We start from the raw sequence: 11,986 nt of genomic DNA on the forward strand, positions 1-11,986 counted from the left end.
CTCAATGCTCTTCTCTCTCTTCACTCAGACACTCAGGAGTTTTATTCCTTAACCCAGAAATATCCAAAATAATTTTTTTTTTCTCCCTTAGAATGTTCCCCCTCCTTTGATCACTTTTTGGCCTTGCAGGATTGGCCTATGGTTTATCTTCTGGTTCCTGGGAGAGAGGTGACCACTGCTAGAACTTGGTCCATCTCCCCAGCAAAGCACTGAGCAGTCCTTGCCAGCGTTCCCTGGTTAAGAACTTCTTTCTGCACCTCCACTTTGAACTCTTTGCTTAGCACTGATATGTTGTATTCAGCAATAGGATTTCTGCTTAAATCCTTTTCCATTTCTCAAATCAGTTTCTGGTCATAAAGCCAACCCAGAGGCAAGGTACAAGCATAGATATGCATGTACATATAAAAGAATATATATATATATAAATTGATTATACATATATATATGTGGAGTGTGTATAGATATCATACATATATTTAATATAGATATTTGGGACCTTCCTGAACAAGTTGACAAAATTCTGCAGTGATGTATAGCTGTGGGGCAGCTCATTGATACAACATGTGAGGCTGATATGCAGATCCAGTCCCTATCATTTTGCAGGCAGCTAAACCACCAGGTACAGCAGTCCTGAGCACTGCACAGAATTGCATGAAAAAAAAAAAAAAAAAGAAAAAGTGAAATAGACTCAGTAATCAGTGGCAAAATTTGTCATCACTTTAATGCAGCCAGGAGGCAATCGGAGGCAGTTTAACAGATGTTTCCATATTTAAGCCAGAACAAACAGAACAGATTAATTTCCCCACTTTCTCCTCAGAAGCAAATGCCAGAAAGTTCTGGGTCTGAAATTTCACTGCGTAACACAAGGGAAAAACAACTTTTTGATCCCTCCAGCTGCAGAGGTGATGTGTGCAGCAGTGATGAGCGTAAGAACCAGAAGCCAGTCTGTGAGTTCAGGCTGCTGCCTGGGGAGAGCAGGGTTGCAGTGAGGTCCATTAGTGCCTGATCACACAACCTGGAGTACAAGCAATTTAGAAATATTACACACTGCTACTATTAAACATAAATACCAAAGTGGATTATTTGTGGGTAGAGGAAGAATTTCTCAGTGCAGCATCAAATTCACTTTCTTGTCCAAACCATGAAGCAGGTTGAGTGTGGTGCTGCCTTTTCTAACAGAGCAGGTTTTTGACCAAAAAAATGGGATGAAATGTGCTCTCAACCTGCAGCCTGTGCCATCCCACTGATTGCAGAGGGGTGTCCCAGGGCACACATCAATGATGGATACAGCCCAGAGGTCACAAGCTACCTCTCAAGTTGCAGGACTCCCACACTTAATTCACTGCTCTAATTATACCATCAGCTGTCATTACTCCTGTTATTTAGATCTGTCATCCTGACCCAGCAGGGAGGGCTGGGGGTGAGCTGGTGCAGGCATGAAGGAGAAGAGGAAAGGCTGCAGCATCCAGGGATCTGGCACCTGAGGTTGCAAAATGGAGCTGTTTTGAGGCTGCTGGAGGGGAAACCGCTCTGGGAGCAGCTTGTGCCCTGCTTCAGATGGGAGGGGTTTCTTAAATCTGCTTCCTCCCTCTGTGCCTGTCTACCAGGGGTTGTTTTTTCCGATATTTCTCGCTCCACGTGGCTCGAAGCCTACTAAAGCTGGCTGTCTAAAGCAAAGAAGTGTGGTCTGATGCTGAGGGATAATCAGCACTACAGCATCCACTGTGTCATTTCACAGGGATTGTTTTACCTGCAGCCTCCCCTGTGGGGAGGGAGAGCTCCTGCTTTCTTTTTTTCCTGCTCCTTGCTCCTCAAGGCTCCTGCTTTCGCCGGCTGAATTTGCCGATTGAATTCGTGTGGGTTTTCTCTTTCCTGAGCTCTCAGCACTCTCCACCCCGAATGTGAAAGCTGTTGAATAACCCCTTCCTCAGCCTTGACTCAAAAGTTGCCAGCTCAGTGATTCAGCCCGACTTCAGCACCTGCTTTCTCTGGAAACCAGAGAAACCCCAGCTAAAAGGAGCCTGTGCTGGGCCAGGGGAGATGCTGTCCCCCACCCACTGCTGCCCACGCTCCCAGCCCCAGTGGCAGCTGTGGGGTTATATTTATCACAGGTGTGCAGCTCACTTCTGACATTAAAGAGCACTAGAGGGGAGAAGGAGGGGAAGAGAAGGTGTTCTTCCTTCATGGGAAGCCTTCTCCTCTGTTTGCCATTTTGAAGGTTTTACAGTCCTAGACCGTCATCTTCACAATTGCCTCACCCAAACTTTGCTGGAGCTTAAACACATCTTCCCTGTGACAACGATTTCAGCCCTGGCAGGATCTGAAAAAGGCTTTTAATCCTAGTTATTTTCTGTTCCGCTTAATTGCCTTACCCAACACTTAGACTACATATAAAGACAATCCATCTTTTCCCACTTACTTCTGTAATAATCATTATCCTCCTCTGCAGAAATAAAATAAAATAAAATAAAATAAAATAAAATAAAATAAAATAAAAAAGGAAATTAAAAAAAAGAGGCAAAAAACTGATAGGGGTTAGGAGAAAACTTGACATTGAAAACAGACACTCAAATTATAGATGTCTTTGAATAATCCACAATATTTTTCATGCACTTCACAGAGTTCCTTTCTGGAGCTAATGGAGCTTTAATAGGGGATTGTTCCCCCCTCCCTTCTCCATGCAACTTCCCTTCCCCTTTCCTCTTCCACTGTGAAGTTTCCATGAGTAATCCCAAAAACAATATTTAGATGACTGAAACGTTAGAGCATAATGTTACTATATAATACAGCATGTCCAGAACGTTCCTCTGGGATGGAAATCTTTTCAGTATATTAAAGGAGAAGTAAACACTGTAGTGGGGATAAAAACGGATGCTTTGAAAAGCTATTTTACATTTTTGCCATTTTCTTACACTTCTGTCAACTTTAGTGGAGCAGCATCAGCTGTCTAAAAAGTTTTCTGGGACAAACCCCTTTCTTTTCATGATGGTTGTGAGTCCACCTGGTTGTATCTATCATGTCCTCCCTGTTCTTTCTCCAGAAAACCACCAGGTCAGGTACCATTTATGCAAACAGCATAAACACAAAAAGAGTACAAAAAGCACCGCTATGTTTTTCCTAACTTCCAAGACAACCAAAGCTATGTCTGTTGCCTTTATCTGGTGTTTTTGCCATCTGTCCAACAGACAAATCAGACTCTGCCCTTGGTGGCCCAATGTTCACCCACATAGATTAGTATTTTGCACTTCAAATTTGGCTTTTTAAAAGAGTCCTGTTATAAAAATGAAGAACTGAAATTTTTCCACAGTTGTGTTCCATTGCTCCCCCAGGGACAAGAATGTTATGGCAGCAAAGCACTTTTTTGAGCAAGATTGAGATAATTTGGGGGCAGCTCCTTGCTCTTCCCCAGACTCTCTGTTTGAGTGTGGGCAAGCCCCACCATTTCACCAGGCAGCTGTTTATCATCTCCAAAACAGAGCTGACAAAAGATTTTAATTCTCCCTCTTACAGGCATGATGTGAATAGATCCACAAAGAAATGTTCTGGGCATCTCTGCACCAAAGGATCTGTGGTTTCAGTGGAGATTCCCAAGCTGTCTCTAAAGTGCCTCACGTAGGTACCAGGAGCAGCCTCTTCACCCAGCTCAGACCACACTGAGTGTGCCTCACACTGAGACCCACTGCAAAATGAGCCCAGGTACAGCCAAATTACACAGCAGACACAACAGTGAATCATGTAATAAGGAGAGGGTTAAAGGCAGGTACACTGCTTGTCTTTTAGACACCAGATCTATGGCATTAATGTGGTATGAGCAATAGAAAACCTGTTATTAAATAGTTTTGTTTTCAGATAAACCTGCTTCTCACATCCATTAGAAACTTGCGGCGTGGTTAATTGGTCTTGACAAGGGTGGGCCTTTTTTTGCTGGGCTTGTGTTTAAATACAGCTATTCTCAATTCTCATTTCCCTCTGCATCAGTGTCTTCAAGAAAGGAGATTTTAATTGTTTTTCACACACGCAAAAAAAACCCAAAAAAAGCATCTCAGTGGAAACTCACCGGTCCTGCAGCCACTTTGCTGACCTATTCAGCTGGCCACCTTTTCTCATGCAAAATGTTTCACGTGAACAGCCCTTGTTTTATGCCTTGTAACATTTTCATGTGACTCATGACAAGTGATTCATATTTCTTTGGTATTCACCAAAGATCATACTTAGAAATCTGATTCTTAGAAATTTTTTGTTCCCTTGTGTAGGAGGTATTGTGGGTGCTGTAGTCGGGTTCATTATGATAAGCTCAGACAGTGTCACATAATCCAGTTTACGGTAATAAATAATCACAAATTCATTAAAATCTTGCGCTTCCAGTATGAAAAAATGTACATCAGAGCCAGGAACAACCTGCCTGAGAATGGTTTTGCACTTTAAACTGTTGCTGTTGCATTTAAAATATGTGAATAAAATAAATATTCCACCTAAATATTAGAGCTGTAGACCTGGATGTGAGGTCCAGGCTTGAGTCTTTGCCTTCCTAGAGGACTTCCAGTGTGACTTCAGGAAAATTGCTGAGTCTCTGTGATTCTGTTTTTGCCTATTAAATGTGCTACTTGTTACCATTTCTGCTTGTTTTGATCCTAAATTCTCTGTGGGAAAGAAGGAAGGTTAACTCTTGGGTCTACAACAGTGATTAGCAGAGACAGTAAGGTGATGAAAAAAGCAGGAAGATGCTCATGATTTTGGCTGGGATTGTTTGATATTTCTTTTATGCACCCCTGATTCAAATCATAATGAAAAAAATAAAATAAAAATTTCCAAATTTCCAGGGAATTTTTGTAGTAATTGCAAATACTTGGAAATTGAAACATGGTGTGACCTAATTTTAGGACCTCAGAATCTCTGCCCAGTCAAAAGTTGTACAAAAATTTACTAATTGGACTATCTAAGGGTTCTTTCACACTTCAAGTGTGAAAACCACTAAAAATGATGAAAAAAGGGATAATGGGGAAGAGGGGGAGTAAGGGGAGGAAATGCGTGCACACTAGAACAAGAAAAAAAAAAGAAAGAAAAGAAAGTGGTTTTTCAACTCTTTATGGAAATTCAGATATTTGATGAAAGTTGGCTGGTGTTTCCTATTTGGCTTCAAATGTCTGGCTCCTGTAATTTCCAGTTCTGTTGATAAAGTCACGCTGTGTCAAACCTTCAAGAGATGCTAGTACATAGAGGAGGGCTGAAGGGATATTTAACTGGAAGAAGGGAGTTTTAGGCTTTGATCTCCACTCCCAAATTTTTACATTTTACTTAAAAAAGTTTAGGACCTTTGCCAGAATGATTGTATAAACTGAGTTGGTGAGGGGTGCATTTATTAAAGCACCCCTTCACTGTGGCCAGCAGCCCCCCACAAATTCTCACACCAAATCCTGACATTGAAATGTTTCATGAAATCTTTACAAGGTTCCTTTCAACTTTCCCCAAAACTTACCTTTTGTTTCTCAGTGGAAACTGGGGCCAGCCAAAGAGTAATCTGTTGAGAATATGCTGTAAATGTTCATTGTGAGGGAAATTATTTATTTTTTTTTTTTTTTTTTATTGAGCTCATCATCAAGCTGGGAATCCAAATCAATGCTTTTGGCTTATGTGCAACTCTTGGGCTTTCAAAGGCATCTAGAACTTGCTGTTACCCTGCCTATGAATTTAGAGACACTTTACTTGTTTCATCTATTTTATAAATACAATAGTAAATACATAGCCATTTTGGTTTTTATGGGACCCAATTAAGACAATGAAAGAGGATATTTCCTTGGCTTTATTGATCTTTGGAGCAAACATTAGGGGGGAAAAAACCCCACATACCACACAAGTCTGTCTACTACTATTTTAACATTCCTCTTTTCACATAAATTTTTGGTATTTTAATTAGAAAATGTTTTGCATGATGGTATTGACCTCTATGGTTACATGTCATTTTTAAGAAGTTGTTCACATTCACAGGTTAACTCAAAAACATTTAGTTAGATTCAGTAGAAAGTCCTCCCAAGTAATGACAGATGCAGTAATGGTTGAGATAATGTCCATGGCTCTCTTAGGTAAATACTATCAGTCTGAAATCTCCTCTTAAGGAGGAGATAACCAAACTCACTCAAGAAATAACAGCAAACAAAGCAAGACAAAGTAAACTCACATTAAAAGAAATTAGTACCTACAAAACATGGTAACAGCTTAACAAGTTACTGGTGTAGTACAAATCTCCTCTAAGTACCAGGAAATAAACCATTGAAACTTCATCACTTAAGTGAAGTCCCCACTTGTAAAACTGCAGATAGCTGCAACTCCTTTGATTTGATGCAAATCAGAGGTTATTTTTATTTTTTTTAAGGTGCTATTTGCTTCTAATACACCTAAGCAATAGGTGAGCTGAGAAAGACCAGGGATGAGCAAACACAAGGCAGCATAACCTCCCTGTGCTTATATATTCATTGAGGATGGGCAAATTTGAAAACAACAATAAGGACTTTTAAGTGTTTATATTTCTGTTGATTTTCTCCTTTCATCTTCTGGCATAGGGCGATGTTTAGTGTGAGACCTTGTTAACCACCCTGAAGCCTTTCTACTTTGTAATCCTTACTTCAGAGTCAGTTTGTATTTCCAACTTTAAATAAGGTGTTATACCCACACATGGAGAGGTAATAATAAAACTTCTGTTATGACTCAGTATGAAGATGGATTCCTTTTCAAATTACACTCTTCCCTGGCGCATGCAACCCACTGCTCACCATCTGGTCTGCTTTCTCCTCAATACATGATCAAGGGACAATACAAAAACTGTTTCAACTCCCAGTAAGAGGCTTAAGTCTGTAGCTCAGACTATAGGCTCCCAGAGACTTTAAGCTCTGAATGGACTATTGGATCAGCTAGTCTGACCTTCTATACAAAGCAAGCCCTTACATGTCATTCAGCTGCCTCTGCAAGAAGTGTTGCAGCCCGTTTGACTAAATCAGGACTTCCTCCTTATAAAGCACATCTCTCAGAATGTGCATTTAAAAAACATGCTCCACTTTCTTTGCCAGCATATGTCAATGTTCAGTCAGCCTTGCCTAAAAGAAACTGTCTAATTGGTAATGTGAATTTGCCTATTGCCAGTGTGTTGCTCCAAATGTTCTAGACTTATCTGGGGATGTTTAAGAGAATTGTCACTACATATCACCCTAGGCAATGATTTGCCTTGATATGTTATAGAATCACAGAATGTGCTGAGATGGAAGGGACACACAAGGATCATTGAGTCCAACTCCTGGCCCTGGACAGGACACCCCAAGAGTCACACCATGTGTCCATGACACTTCTTGAGCTCTGCCTTGGTGTTGTGACCATTCCCCTGGGGAGCCTGTTCCAGTGCACAACTACTCTCTGGGTACATACCCTTTCCTAACATCCAACCTAAACCCATTTCGACACAGCTCTCCAAGTTTCTTCCATATTGACTTAATATATTTTCTTCTTTCCTTCAGTTATATGGAATCTTTTAAACTATAGGATTTCAGGATGAGCATTCTTGAGCTGCATCTTGCTCTCTATGGCCATTTGGGCCTTGATGAGTTGCTGTTAACTTGAAATCATTGCACAGATCTGTGTTAAAGTCAAGCCACATGAAGCCAGCAGGGAGCTGTAGAAGTACTGCATCATAAAATAAATGGCTGGAGGGGATAAAGTCACAGGGAAAGGTTATTTTATATTTTTCCTCTTTATGTAGGACACACTGATGAACTTAAACATGGTACCAATCACAGCCTGGTTGTAAAGATGCATCAAACCTTGAACTGTTCCACTGTGTAAACATGGAAAAGATGCTAAAAATCTACATTTCTTTAGGTCCCAATCCCAGTCATTTTTCTAGTGAATATTTATAAAGTCTTGGGCCATAGTGAGCTCATGAGTATGAACATATATAAAATACTCAGGTAGATCCCTCCATGGTGTAAAATTCCCACTCTTGGTGTCAAGGTAAATACAAGATTTGTGCCTGCTTAACCAAGAAGACTGCAATGCCAAAATATAAGTAGATAAGGGTGTTCACTAGCCTTTGAGGTGGTGGGTTTATTTTCCATGAAATGTAGGTGGTAATGATAGATGAAATAAACATGACTGTGATGGAGATGGGGAAATGCTTTGCTGTGCTTTAACACAGGCTGGGTAGCATTTAGTTAAACTCTGTTCAGCCTTCTCTGAATTTCAAAATCAGTCTTATCAGGGAGAGAGTGACAGATTTCCAGGAAGGAATTCATGTTCAATATGTCATGGAGTTGCCCAGTTTCCCTACAAACCCCCTGCTTGGCTTAAGCAGGGCTGACATTCTCCTGCAGGGTGGCCTGCAAATTGGAGCCAGCTCCAAGAGAGTCCCTGGGGAGCCCAGCTCTGTAATTATGTCACCACTTAGTGCAATAATGAACACTGGTGGGTTGAAATGAATCCTGGTCCCAACAGATTGAACTTTTCAGCCTGTCCTGTATCAGCCATCTCTTCATTTCATATAGAGTTTCAGTAAAGTAGAGGGCAAGGCCAAGTTCAGAATGGCACCCTGAGCAGAGATTGTAATTAATAATATCAGTTTTACTTGTTTGTCTGAGGATTTTTTTTTTGCTGCCGTTAATCCAGCTGGACTTTAATGCTTTTTGCCAGTTTTAAACCATTTTAAAAAAAATTAATCAGAATTAAATTGTATTTGCTGGTTGCTTACAGCATACGTGCAATTGCAGTTATTAATTTCTACCCCATTGTGAAACTTCTCTGTATTATATCATCTATCTCTAATAATGGAACTAATGATATTTATCTCGCAGATTTGCCCAATGTTAATTTCTGATAGCAATCTGATAAGGAGAATTGCTGCATGGCAGAGGACTGTGGTTAAGGTGGGACCAATTTACTCTCTGACTCATGGTTTTGACAACTCATCTCCACCCTCCCTTTTTTCATGTCAGTGAAGCAAACACTGTCCACTAAAAATCACTGGTGTGTGTCTGTGTGGCTGTATTGCCCTCTAGTGCTGACCCTCTGAGGGGAAGGGATAACATTTCTACAACTGAGGGCTGCAGATGTGGGTCCTCAGGTCCCCTCCTGAGAGGCAGCATGACCTTGGCTCAAGAGACCCCATATGTTCTGGGGGTGAGACTCTTGTGGGAGAAACCCCATAAATCAGAGAAGAAACACCTGAGATTTGTCTAAAAGAATTTGAGTGTCTTATTGCTCAAGGGGGGAGGTTATTTTGGTTGATTGGTTGGTTGGTTGGTTGGTTGGTGGGTGCTGGTCTTTCTTTTTTTTTTTTTTCCCCTTCTGGGGGTAAATAAGAGAGATAAATGCTATTCAGATGTTTCTGGTTTGTTGTTTGTTTGGGGTTTTTTTTGTTGTTGTTTTTTTGGGGTTTTTCTTCTTTTTTTTTTTTTTTTAACAGAATTGTGTATTTGGTATTAGAAAATACCACAGCTTACAAAGGTGGACAATAGAGGAAGTGTTTTCTTCAGCAAGGATGGGGTTGTTTATGAAAGTGGGGATCATCCTTTCAGGATCATTCACCAAGATCCAGAGGGTAAGAAAACTGCATTTGATAGGAAAGAAAAAGGGACAAATAGTTTTTCTGCCTGATCGAGTACAGGAGCTTTCATCTCCTCCTTCCCAACCACAATACAGGATCCCAGCTCCACATACAGGACTACTGAGTATGTTAAGAGAGAGTACCTCTCAATTTTTACACAAATTATTTTTTAATTTTCTTTCTCTTGCTGTTTTTCTTCTGTCTTTCGCCAAGTCTTGCATTTTTATAGTCTATAATTTTAAATTATATTCAGGACAATTGTGACTTATGATGAAGCACAGTCTCAGAGTCTGGGTTTGGAACACTGATTGTGATCTCCAAAGAGTCATAATATTATTGTTTTAAACCTGCCACTGCTCAACACAAGCATTACATAACAAAGAGAGTCGTTTCTGGAGTGCTACACAAAACGTGTTGTGGGACTCAGCTGTGGCAAGAGATGCCCATAGAGCTCTGGTCAGCCATTACCCCCCATCCTGGTGCCTGCCTGACTAAAAGATTGATCAGCTTTTCCCAAATGTCACTAATAATTCCATGTACCCACATACTTGAGAATTTAGTGAGAGCTATCTCAAAAATTGAATTTGCTCCTGAAAACTAAGTCTCAAACTGATTTAGCATAAGTCAATATTCTCTAATATTGTTCTCCTTTTCTGTCCTCTTTAACAAAAAAAAAAAGACTGAAGATAATATATTAAAAATTAAGTAATAATGTTGATAATAATATCCTCATGAAAACAAAATCATCCTATAAGAAAAAAAAGAAAAGCTAAACTTTCCAAAGAAAACAAAATCTTTGTCAAAAAATCATTTCCTCCCTCAAATGCCCACTTTTGATACAGAAACAGTAGTAATTGACAATCTATAAAAACACCATTGATATTATTTTCTAAAAGGCAGCCATTCCTTGCTATGTCTGTCCCTTTCCTTTGAAGACCCTTTGCTGTAGATTAAGAGTGTTCAGGCTGCATCACAGCTCAACAGAAGCCTCTTCAGAGGCTTGGCAGTGTGACATAAGGCAGGGAAAACATTGGAAAAAAGCTATTTTCTAAAGTTATCTGAAAGGCTATCAGGGGAAGGGTTCTTAGAGAAAAGAAGTTACCAGTGAACATGTCTGCACAGGACATCCAAACTCACCAAGCAAGTTAATAAAGTGTGGAATAGTATTTTAGCAGTTTGCTTATTATTAGCAAGGGACCATACCCCACATGAAACATGACTCAGGCAGCTGCAAATAAACCCCTCTTCGTCCTCTGAGGTTTCTCCCTTTGATGCTTGACTTATCCAAGATGCTTCCCACCGCCTGCCTCCAATTTTGCTTTTGTGGTAAATTGTTTAGACATGATTTAAAAACACATTATGGGCTATGGAGCGAGATAAGATGTAAATCAAGCTCATCCAGTCATTCAATCCAAAAATAATATGCTGGCATGGCGGGATATTAGAACCTCTGCAGGATCCCAAGTGAGAAGTCTTGAAACAAAATCAAAGTTATTGTTGTTGTTATTATTACTCTGTGCTGAAGAGCGGAGGATCCTTTCCTATCTGCGACAAGCATCTTGTGTCAGGTTTCCCACACTTTGAAAACCAAAGCAAACCTTTTGATTAGAAAGAATAATACACTGTGGCATATGTGGTGTGGTCTGCTGCTGCCTTGTTTGACTGAATCCATGTTAACATCAAAGATGGGCAGGCTGACTTGGGTTAGGTGAAATTTGGAGAAAACTAAAACTTCAGTGAAATGCTTTTGAAACTCCCTTAGCTTAAATGCCAAAAAAAACCCAAAACCAAACCAAAAGTCATGTCCTATAATTATTGAGTTTTTTATATAGGCTGTAAATTTGGAGTTTATGATAATAGCTGGTAGGAAAACATGATAAAAAGAAAGTCTAAATACCTTCCAGTTAATAGTATCAAAGCTAAAGTCTTCACCAGAAGTAAAGATATATGATTTAAATAATCCACAACAGATATGTAGTCTTTTTATTTGATACAGACCATATCAACTACGATACAAATTACCTATGGCCTAGAAAGTGGTATGGACTGTAAGGTCTTCTAACTAATGTCACTTAAAATTTCTCCTTTGAAAAGTTGATTTATTGGCAGACTTTCTTGTGAGAGTAAATAAATCAATTATTATGTGTCCATTCTGCTTATTAGAGTGAACAGACAAAAAATTCATTAGATGGGAAAAAGATAATAATAATATCTTTCAAAAAAGCCCATGAGGGCCAGATGTGATTGGTGGTCATTGTCCAGAACAAGGTAGCTGGCAACCTTTCTCTAGAAGTTCATTGTCTCAAAGAAACAAAATGTTCACATGATCTTCATTCCACAGTTGTGGTGTTCATTTGATATGCTGTCTCTTGAATACCTTGAGGAGGAAGGAATTCTGGTTCT

At 39.9% G+C, this 11,986-nt stretch overlaps 1 long non-coding RNA gene across 1 annotated transcript; it reads right to left on the reverse strand.

The window, feature by feature from the left end:
- Positions 1 to 698: 698 nt before the first annotated feature.
- On the reverse strand, positions 699 to 1,987 carry LOC147653397 (uncharacterized). The gene is made up of 2 exons (XR_015285993.1): positions 1,751 to 1,987; positions 699 to 1,015 (listed from the first exon to the last, which is right to left on the reverse strand). It is a non-coding gene; the product is annotated as an uncharacterized LOC147653397 (long non-coding RNA).
- Between the last annotated feature and the right edge of the window lie 9,999 nt (positions 1,988 to 11,986).

This window comes from Cyanistes caeruleus, chromosome 4, assembly GCF_971803275.1.
Source record: "Cyanistes caeruleus chromosome 4, bCyaCae1.hap1.1, whole genome shotgun sequence".
Taxonomy (NCBI): Eukaryota; Metazoa; Chordata; class Aves; order Passeriformes; family Paridae; genus Cyanistes; species Cyanistes caeruleus.